The sequence below is a fragment of the Syngnathus leptorhynchus genome, unplaced genomic scaffold (assembly GCF_054491065.1).
Source record: "Syngnathus leptorhynchus isolate UIUO unplaced genomic scaffold, UIUO_Slep HiC_scaffold_829, whole genome shotgun sequence".
Taxonomy (NCBI): Eukaryota; Metazoa; Chordata; class Actinopteri; order Syngnathiformes; family Syngnathidae; genus Syngnathus; species Syngnathus leptorhynchus.
The window spans coordinates 1-10,000 of NW_028232662.1; positions in this window are offsets into that span (position 1 = coordinate 1).

The following is a 10,000-nucleotide window of genomic DNA, read 5'->3' on the forward strand; positions in this document are numbered from 1 at the left end:
CCCGGGAACCAGCGCCGAGCGGACACATTCGCTCGCTAGTGCCGTTGGCACTTAGAAAATTTTTCGTTTGTCATGAGCTCCGGGCGGAGACCGGCATTTTTCGTCATTCGAGGCCGACGGGGGAACCAGCCGGAGCGGACACGTTTGCTCGGAAGAGCCGTTGGCACTTAGAAAAAATTCCGTGTCTCGTGAGCTCCAGGGGGGACAGGCTGGTTTTATTCATCCGTAGCCGACATGGGAACCAGCGCGGAGCGGATTGGTGTTGCGCTGCCATATACCTCATCTCTCTCAAGAGTCCCCCCCTTATACGTGCCGATGGTGTTTTGGAAAACGGGGGGTAACTGGATGAGTACACTGACTAGTGGGACCAAGTACACTAATAGCCCCTGGTACCTAAAATGGAAGTATAGAGGCCGACTTTCGGGCAAGATCACGCCGGGTTAGGCTTCCAGGACCTCGGCTAAGCAATTTTAACGGGTTGCCCGGTTCTTTTTTGAACCAGCCCGGTTCTTTTTTTTTATCCAGCCCGGTTCTTTTTACACTTCCAGCTGGAGCTCGGGAGCGGCTTTTTGCACAAGATCACGCCGTGTTAGGCTTCCAGGACCTCAGCTAAGCAATTTTAACGGGTCGCCCGGTTCTTTTTTGATCCAGCCCGGTTCTTTTTTTTATCCAGCCTGGTTCTTTTTACACTTCCAGCTGGAGCTCGGGAGCGGCTTTTTGCACAAGAACACGCCGTGTTAGGCTTCCAGGACCTCGGCTAAGCAATTTTAACGGGTCGCCCGGTTCTTTTTTGATCCAGCCCGGTTCTTTTTTTTATCCAGCCTGGTTCTTTTTACACTTCCAGCTGGAGCTCGGGAGCGGCTTTTTGCACAAGAACACGCCGTGTTAGGCTTCCAGGACCTCGGCTAAGCAATTTTAACGGGTCGCCCGGTTCTTTTTTGATCCAGCCCGGTTCTTTTTTTTATCCAGCCTGGTTCTTTTTACACTTCCAGCTGGAGCTCGGGAGCGGCTTTTGCACAAGATCACGCCGTGTTAGGCTTCCAGGACCTCGGCTAAGCAATTTTAACGGGTCGCCGGTTCTTTTTTGATCCAGCCCGGTTCTTTTTTTTATCCAGCCTGGTTCTTTTTACACTTCCAGCTGGAGCTCGGGAGCGGCTTTTTGCACAAGATCACGCCGTGTTAGGCTTCCAGGACCTCGGCTAAGCAATTTTAACGGGTCGCCCGGTTCTTTTTTTTTATCCAGCCCGGTTCTTTTTTTATCCAGCCCGGTTCTTTTTTACACTTCCAGCTGGAGCTCGGGAGCGGCTTTTTGCACAAGATCACGCCGTGTTAGGCTTCCAGGACCTCGGCTAAGCAATTTTAACGGGTTGCCCGGTTCTTTTTTGAACCAGCCCGGTTCTTTTTTTTATCCAGCCTGGTTCTTTTTACACTTCCAGCTGGAGCTCGGGAGCGGCTTTTTGCACAAGAACACGCCGTGTTAGGCTTCCAGGACCTCGGCTAAGCAATTTTAACGGGTCGCCCGGTTCTTTTTTGATCCAGCCCGGTTCTTTTTTTTATCCAGCCTGGTTCTTTTTACACTTCCAGCTGGAGCTCGGGAGCGGCTTTTTGCACAAGAACACGCCGTGTTAGGCTTCCAGGACCTCGGCTAAGCAATTTTAACGGGTTGCCCGGTTCTTTTTTGAACCAGCCCGGTTCTTTTTTTTATCCAGCCTGGTTCTTTTTACACTTCCAGCTGGAGCTCGGGAGCGGCTTTTTGCACAAGAACACGCCGTGTTAGGCTTCCAGGACCTCGGCTAAGCAATTTTAACGGGTCGCCCGGTTCTTTTTTGATCCAGCCCGGTTCTTTTTTTTATCCAGCCTGGTTCTTTTTACACTTCCAGCTGGAGCTCGGGAGCGGCTTTTTGCACAAGATCACGCCGTGTTAGGCTTCCAGGACCTCGGCTAAGCAATTTTAACGGGTCGCCCGGTTCTTTTTTTTATCCAGCCCGGTTCTTTTTTTATCCAGCCCGGTTCTTTTTACACTTCCAGCTGGAGCTCGGGAGCGCTTTTTGCACAAGATCACGCCGTGTTAGGCTTCCAGGACCTCGGCTAAGCAATTTTAACGGGTCGCCCGGTTCTTTTTTGATCCAGCCCGGTTCTTTTTTTTATCCAGCCTGGTTCTTTTTACACTTCCAGCTGGAGCTCGGGAGCGGCTTTTTGCACAAGAACACGCCGTGTTAGGCTTCCAGGACCTCGGCTAAGCAATTTTAACGGGTCGCCCGGTTCTTTTTTTTATCCAGCCCGGTTCTTTTTTTATCCAGCCCGGTTCTTTTTACACTTCCAGCTGGAGCTCGGGAGCGGCTTTTTGCACAAGATCACGCCGTGTTAGGCTTCCAGGACCTCGGCTAAGCAATTTTAACGGGTCGCCCGGTTCTTTTTTGATCCAGCCCGGTTCTTTTTTTTATCCAGCCTGGTTCTTTTTACACTTCCAGCTGGAGCTCGGGAGCGGCTTTTTGCACAAGAACACGCCGTGTTAGGCTTCCAGGACCTCGGCTAAGCAATTTTAACGGGTCGCCCGGTTCTTTTTTTTATCCAGCCCGGTTCTTTTTTTATCCAGCCCGGTTCTTTTACACTTCCAGCTGGAGCTCGGGAGCGGCTTTTTGCACAAGATCACGCCGTGTTAGGCTTCCAGGACCTCGGCTAAGCAATTTTAACGGGTCGCCCGGTTCTTTTTTGATCCAGCCCGGTTCTTTTTTTTATCCAGCCCGGTTCTTTTTACACTTCCAGCTGGAGCTTGGGAGCGGCTTTTTGCACAAGAACACGCCGTGTTAGGCTTCCAGGACCTCGGCTAAGCAATTTTAACGGGTCGCCCGGTTCTTTTTTGATCCAGCCCGGTTCTTTTTTTATCCAGCCCGGTTCTTTTTACACTTCCAGCTGGAGCTCGGGAGCGGCTTTTTGCACAAGATCACGCCGGGTTAGGCTTCCAGGACCTCGGCTAAGCAATTTTAACGGGTCGCCCGGTTCTTTTTTGATCCAGCCCGGTTCTTTTTTTATCCAGCCCGGTTCTTTTTACACTTCCAGCTGGAGCTCGGGAGCGGTTTTTTGCACAAGATCACGCCGTGTTAGGCTTCCAGGACCTCGGCTAAGCAATTTTAACGGGTCGCCCGGTTCTTTTTTGATCCAGCCCGGTTCTTTTTTTTATCCAGCCCGGTTCTTTTCACACTTCCAGCTGGAGCTCGGCAGCGGCTATTTGCACAAGATCACGCCGGGTTAGGCTTCCAGGACCTCGGCTAAGCAATTTTAACGGGTCGCCCGGTTCTTTTTTGATCCAGCCCGGTTCTTTTTTTATCCAGCCCGGTTCTTTTTACACTTCCAGCTGGAGCTCGGGAGCGGCTTTTTGCACAAGATCACGCCGTGTTAGGCTTCCAGGACCTCGGCTAAGCAATTTTAACGGGTCGCCCGGTTCTTTTTTGATCCAGCCCGGTTCTTTTTTTATCCAGCCCGGTTCTTTTTACACTTCCAGCTGGAGCTCGGGAGCGGTTTTTTGCACAAGATCACGCCGTGTTAGGCTTCCAGGACCTCGGCTAAGCAATTTTAACGGGCCGCCCGGTTCTTTTTTGATCCAGCCCGGTTCTTTTTTGATCCAGCCCGGTTCTTTTTCCACTTCCAGCTGGAGCTCAGCAGCGGCTTTTTGCACAAGATCACGCCGGGTTAGGCTTCCAGGACCTCGGCTAAGCAATTTTAACGGGTCGCCCGGTTCTTTTTTGATCCAGCCCGGTTCTTTTTTTATCCAGCCCGGTTCTTTTTACACTTCCAGCTGGAGCTCGGGAGCGGTTTTTTGCACAAGATCACGCCGTGTTAGGCTTCCAGGACCTCGGCTAAGCAATTTTAACGGGCCGCCCGGTTCTTTTTTGATCCAGCCCGGTTCTTTTTTGATCCAGCCCGGTTCTTTTTCCACTTCCAGCTGGAGCTCAGCAGCGGCTTTTTGCACAAGATCACGCCGGGTTAGGCTTCCAGGACCTCGGCTAAGCACTTCTAACGGGTCGCCCGGTTCTTTTTTGAACCAGCCCGTTCTTTTTACACTTCCAGCTGGAGCTCAGCAGCGGCTTTTTGCACAAGATCACGCCGGGTTAGGGTTCCAGGACCTCGGCTAAGCAATTTTAACGGGCCGCCCGGTTCTTTTTTTGATCCAGCCCGTTCTTTTTACACTTCCAGCTGGAGCTCAGCAGCGGCTTTTTGCACAAGATCACGCCGGGTTAGGCTTCCAGGACCTCGCCTAAGCACTTCTAACGGGCCCTGGTCCACCCCTGCCAGCGCATTTCAAAACTTGGCATTAATTTCGACCTAAGAGACGAAGTCTGATTTTTTTCTACCACTTGGGCGGCCTTTTGCACCCAGAACACCCGCACCGGCACCATAAATTCGAAGGGTGCCGAGTGCGTCGGCGCAGATTCTGCGACGGAGTGACACTTCCCTCTTGTGGACATTCGGCGGTAGGTGAAATGCGCACTCGGTCTTCTCTTTTCTTTTCCTTCCAGTGAAACTTTGGCAACATTCTGCGAGCTGCTGGCTTCCAGAACCTCGGCCAAGCAGGTGGAGGATTTTTTTCCACTTCCAGCTGGAGGTGAGGAGGGACTTTTTGGGCAAGATCACGCCGACTTAGCAAGCAAGGTGAAGTGCCAGCATGCTCCGTGGCTGGAAGTGTGGATGTGCCAGCACCCTCCCTGCCTATGGAAGTGTGGAGCTCCAGCACCCTCCCTGCCTATGGAAGTGTGGAGCTCCAGCACCCTCCCTGCCTATGGAAGTGTGGAGCTCCAGCACCCTCCCTGCCTATGGAAGTGTGGAGCTCCAGCACCCTCCCTGCCTATGGAAGTGTGGAGCTCCAGCACCCTCCCTGCCTATGGAAGTGTGGAGCTCCAGCACCCTCCCTGCCTATGGAAGTGTGGAGCTCCAGCACCCTCCCTGCCTATGGAAGTGTGGAGCTCCAGCACCCTCCCTGCCTATGGAAGTGTGGAGCTCCAGCACCCTCCCTGCCTATGGAAGTGTGGAGCTCCAGCACCCTCCCTGCCTATGGAAGTGTGGAGCTCCAGCACCCTCCCTGCCTATGGAAGTGTGGAGCTCCAGCACCCTCCCTGCCTATGGAAGTGTGGAGCTCCAGCACCCTCCCTGCCTATGGAAGTGTGGAGCTCCAGCACCCTCCCTGCCTATGGAAGTGTGGAGCTCCAGCACCCTCCCTGCCTATGGAAGTGTGGAGCTCCAGCACCCTCCCTGCCTATGGAAGTGTGGAGCTCCAGCACCCTCCCTGCCTATGGAAGTGTGGAGCTCCAGCACCCTCCCTGCCTATGGAAGTGTGGAGCTCCAGCACCCTCCCTGCCTATGGAAGTGTGGAGCTCCAGCACCCTCCCTGCCTATGGAAGTGTGGAGCTCCAGCACCCTCCCTGCCTATGGAAGTGTGGAGCTCCAGCACCCTCCCTGCCTATGGAAGTGTGGAGCTCCAGCACCCTCCCTGCCTATGGAAGTGTGGAGCTCCAGCACCCTCCCTGCCTATGGAAGTGTGGAGCTCCAGCACCCTCCCTGCCTATGGAAGTGTGGAGCTCCAGCACCCTCCCTGCCTATGGAAGTGTGGAGCTCCAGCACCCTCCCTGCCTATGGAAGTGTGGAGCTCCAGCACCCTCCCTGCCTATGGAAGTGTGGAGCTCCAGCACCCTCCCTGCCTATGGAAGTGTGGAGCTCCAGCACCCTCCCTGCCTATGGAAGTGTGGAGCTCCAGCACCCTCCCTGCCTATGGAAGTGTGGAGCTCCAGCACCCTCCCTGCCTATGGAAGTGTGGAGCTCCAGCACCCTCCCTGCCTATGGAAGTGTGGAGCTCCAGCACCCTCCCTGCCTATGGAAGTGTGGAGCTCCAGCACCCTCCCTGCCTATGGAAGTGTGGAGCTCCAGCACCCTCCCTGCCTATGGAAGTGTGGAGCTCCAGCACCCTCCCTGCCTATGGAAGTGTGGAGCTCCAGCACCCTCCCTGCCTATGGAAGTGTGGAGCTCCAGCACCCTCCCTGCCTATGGAAGTGTGGAGCTCCAGCACCCTCCCTGCCTATGGAAGTGTGGAGCTCCAGCACCCTCCCTGCCTATGGAAGTGTGGAGCTCCAGCACCCTCCCTGCCTATGGAAGTGTGGAGCTCCAGCACCCTCCCTGCCTATGGAAGTGTGGAGCTCCAGCACCCTCCCTGCCTATGGAAGTGTGGAGCTCCAGCACCCTCCCTGCCTATGGAAGTGTGGAGCTCCAGCACCCTCCCTGCCTATGGAAGTGTGGAGCTCCAGCACCCTCCCTGCCTATGGAAGTGTGGAGCTCCAGCACCCTCCCTGCCTATGGAAGTGTGGAGCTCCAGCACCCTCCCTGCCTATGGAAGTGTGGAGCTCCAGCACCCTCCCTGCCTATGGAAGTGTGGAGCTCCAGCACCCTCCCTGCCTATGGAAGTGTGGAGCTCCAGCACCCTCCCTGCCTATGGAAGTGTGGAGCTCCAGCACCCTCCCTGCCTATGGAAGTGTGGAGCTCCAGCACCCTCCCTGCCTATGGAAGTGTGGAGCTCCAGCACCCTCCCTGCCTATGGAAGTGTGGAGCTCCAGCACCCTCCCTGCCTATGGAAGTGTGGAGCTCCAGCACCCTCCCTGCCTATGGAAGTGTGGAGCTCCAGCACCCTCCCTGCCTATGGAAGTGTGGAGCTCCAGCACCCTCCCTGCCTATGGAAGTGTGGAGCTCCAGCACCCTCCGTGCCTATGGAAGTGTGGAGCTCCAGCACCCTCCCTGCCTATGGAAGTGTGGCGCTCCAGCACCCTCCGTGCCTGGAGCTATGGAAGTATGGAGCTCCAGCACCCTCCGTGCCTATGGAAGTGTGGAGCTCCAGCACCCTCCGTGCCTGGAGCTATGGAAGTGTGGAGCTCCAGCACCCTCCGTGCCTAGGGAAGTGTGGAGCTCCAGCACCCTCCGTGCCTATGGAAGAGCCACCTCCGCGGGCATGCTGCTCAACCACGCCGGCCCAGAGTTCCAGCCGCTCGGCTACACTCTCTCACAAGCCCCGCCTGGAGCTCCCCAGCCCGCCCCTGGTACCTCAACTACCGAGGCCAGCCGCTCGACCAGGCCGGCCCAGAGTTCCAGCCGCTCGGATAAGCTCTGTCACTCTCCCGCTAAGCAGCCACCGGTAACGGGGAAATGTCGCCGCCTTGTGGACACGCCGTTGTAAATGAATGGGCTTTCGCACTTAGTGCAATTTTCGCCAGCTCCGTGGCTGCAAGTATGGAGCTATGGAGCTATGGAGCCACCAGACAGGCTGGAGCTCTGGAGCTATGGAAGTATGGAGCTCTGGAGCTATGGAGCTATGGAGCTATGGAGCTCTGGGGCTATGGAGCTATGGAGCTATGGAGCTCTGGAGCTCTGGTGCTATGGAGCTATGGCGCTCTGGAAGTATGGAGCTATGGAGCTATGGAGCTATGGAGCTATGGAAGTCTGGAGCTATGGAAGTATGGAGCTATGGAAGTATGGAGCTATGGAGCTATGGAGCTATGGAGCTATGGAGCTATGGAGCCACCAGCCAGCACCCTCCGTGGCTGGATCAATGGAAGTGTTTTAGGTACCAGGCAGCCAAAGGGCCGAGGCCTCACGCTCGACCACGCCGGCGCAGAGTTCCAGCCGCTCGGATAAGCTCTGTCACTCACCCGCCGCGCAGCCACCGGTAACGGGGAAATGTCGCCGCCTTGTGGACACGCCGTTGTAAATGAATGGGCTTTCGCACTTAGTGCAATTTTCGCCAACTCTCTGACTGGAGCTATGGAAGTATGGAGCTATGGAGCCACCAGCCACCCAGGCTGGAGCTATGGAGCTCTGGAGCTATGGAGCTCTGGTGCTATGGAAGTATGGAGCTATGGAGCTATGGAAGTATGGCGCTATGGAGCTATGGAGCTCTGGAAGTATGGAGCTATGGAGCTCTGGAGGTATGGAGCTATGGAGCCCTGGAGCCCTGGAGCTATGGAGCCCTGGAGCCCTGGAGCTATGGAGCCCTGGAGCTATGGAGCTATGGAGCCCTGGAGCTATGGAGCCCTGGAGCTATGGAGCTATGGAGCTCTGGTGCTATGGAGCTATGGAGCTCTGGTGCTATGGAGCTATGGAGCTCTGGTGCTATGGAGCTATGGAGCTCTGGTGCTATGGAGCTATGGAGCTCTGGTGCTATGGAGCTCTGGAGCTCTGGTGCTATGGAGCTATGGAGCTCTGGTGCTATGGAGCTCTGGAGCTCTGGTGCTATGGAGCTCTGGAGCTCTGGTGCTATGGAGCTATGGAGCTCTGGTGCTATGGAGCTATGGAGCTCTGGTGCTATGGAGCTATGGAGCTCTGGTGCTATGGAGCTATGGAGCTATGGAGCCACCAGCCAGCACCCTCCGTGGCTGGATCAATGGAAGTGTTTTAGGTACCAGGCAGCCAAAGGGCCGGGGCCTCACGCTCGACCACGCCGGCGCAGAGTTCCAGCCGCTCGGATAAGCTCTGTCACTCACCCGCCGCGCAGCCACCGGTAACGGGGAAATGTCGCCGCCTGGCGGACACGCCGTTGTAAATGAATGGGCTTTCGCACTTAGTGCAATTTTAGCCAACTCCGTGGCTGCAAGTATGGAAGTATGGAGCTATGGAGCCACCAGCCAGCACCCTCCGCGGCTGGAGCTATGGAAGTATGGAGCTATGGAGCTATGGAGCTCTGGAAGTATGGAGCTATGGAGCTCTGGAGGTATGGAGCTATGGAGCCCTGGAGCCCTGGAGCTATGGAGCCCTGGAGCTATGGAGCTATGGAGCCCTGGAGCTATGGAGCCCTGGAGCTATGGAGCTATGGAGCTCTGGTGCTATGGAGCTATGGAGCTCTGGTGCTATGGAGCTATGGAGCTCTGGTGCTATGGAGCTATGGAGCTCTGGTGCTATGGAGCTATGGAGCTCTGGTGCTATGGAGCTATGGAGCTCTGGTGCTATGGAGCTATGGAGCTCTGGTGCTATGGAGCTATGGAGCTCTGGTGCTATGGAGCTATGGAGCTCTGGTGCTATGGAGCTATGGAGCTCTGGTGCTATGGAGCTATGGAGCTATGGAGCTCTGGTGCTATGGAGCTATGGAGCTCTGGTGCTATGGAGCTATGGAGCTCTGGTGCTATGGAGCTATGGAGCTCTGGTGCTATGGAGCTCTGGTGCTATGGAGCTCTGGTGCTATGGAGCTATGGAGCTCTGGTGCTATGGAGCTCTGGAGCTCTGGAGGTATGGAGCTATGGAGCTATGGAGCCACCAGCCAGCACCCTCCGTGGCTGGATCAATGGAAGTGTTTTAGGTACCAGGCAGCCAAAGGGCCGAGGCCTCACGCTCGACCACGCCGGCGCAGAGTTCCAGCCGCTCGGATAAGCTCTGTCACTCACCCGCCGCGCAGCCACCGGTAACGGGGAAATGTCGCCGCCTTGTGGACACGCCGTTGTAAATGAATGGGCTTTCGCACTTAGTGCAATTTTAGCACACTCTCTGACTGGAGCTATGGAAGTATGGAGCTATGGAGCCACCAGCCACCCAGGCTGGAGCTATGGAGCTATGGAGCTCTGGTGCTATGGAGCTATGGAGCTCTGGTGCTATGGAGCTATGGAGCTCTGGTGCTATGGAGCTATGGAGCTCTGGTGCTATGGAGCTATGGAGCTCTGGTGCTATGGAGCTATGGAGCTCTGGTGCTATGGAGCTATGGAGCTCTGGTGCTATGGAGCTCTGGAGCTCTGGAGGTATGGAGCTATGGAGCTATGGAGCCACCAGCCAGCACCCTCCGTGGCTGGATCAATGGAAGTGTTTTAGGTACCAGGCAGCCAAAGGGCCGGGGCCTCACGCTCGACCACGCCGGCGCAGAGTTCCAGCCGCTCGGATAAGCTCTGTCACTCACCCGCCGCGCAGCCACCGGTAACGGGGAAATGTCGCCGCCTGGCGGACACGCCGTTGTAAATGAATGGGCTTTCGCACTTAGTGCAAT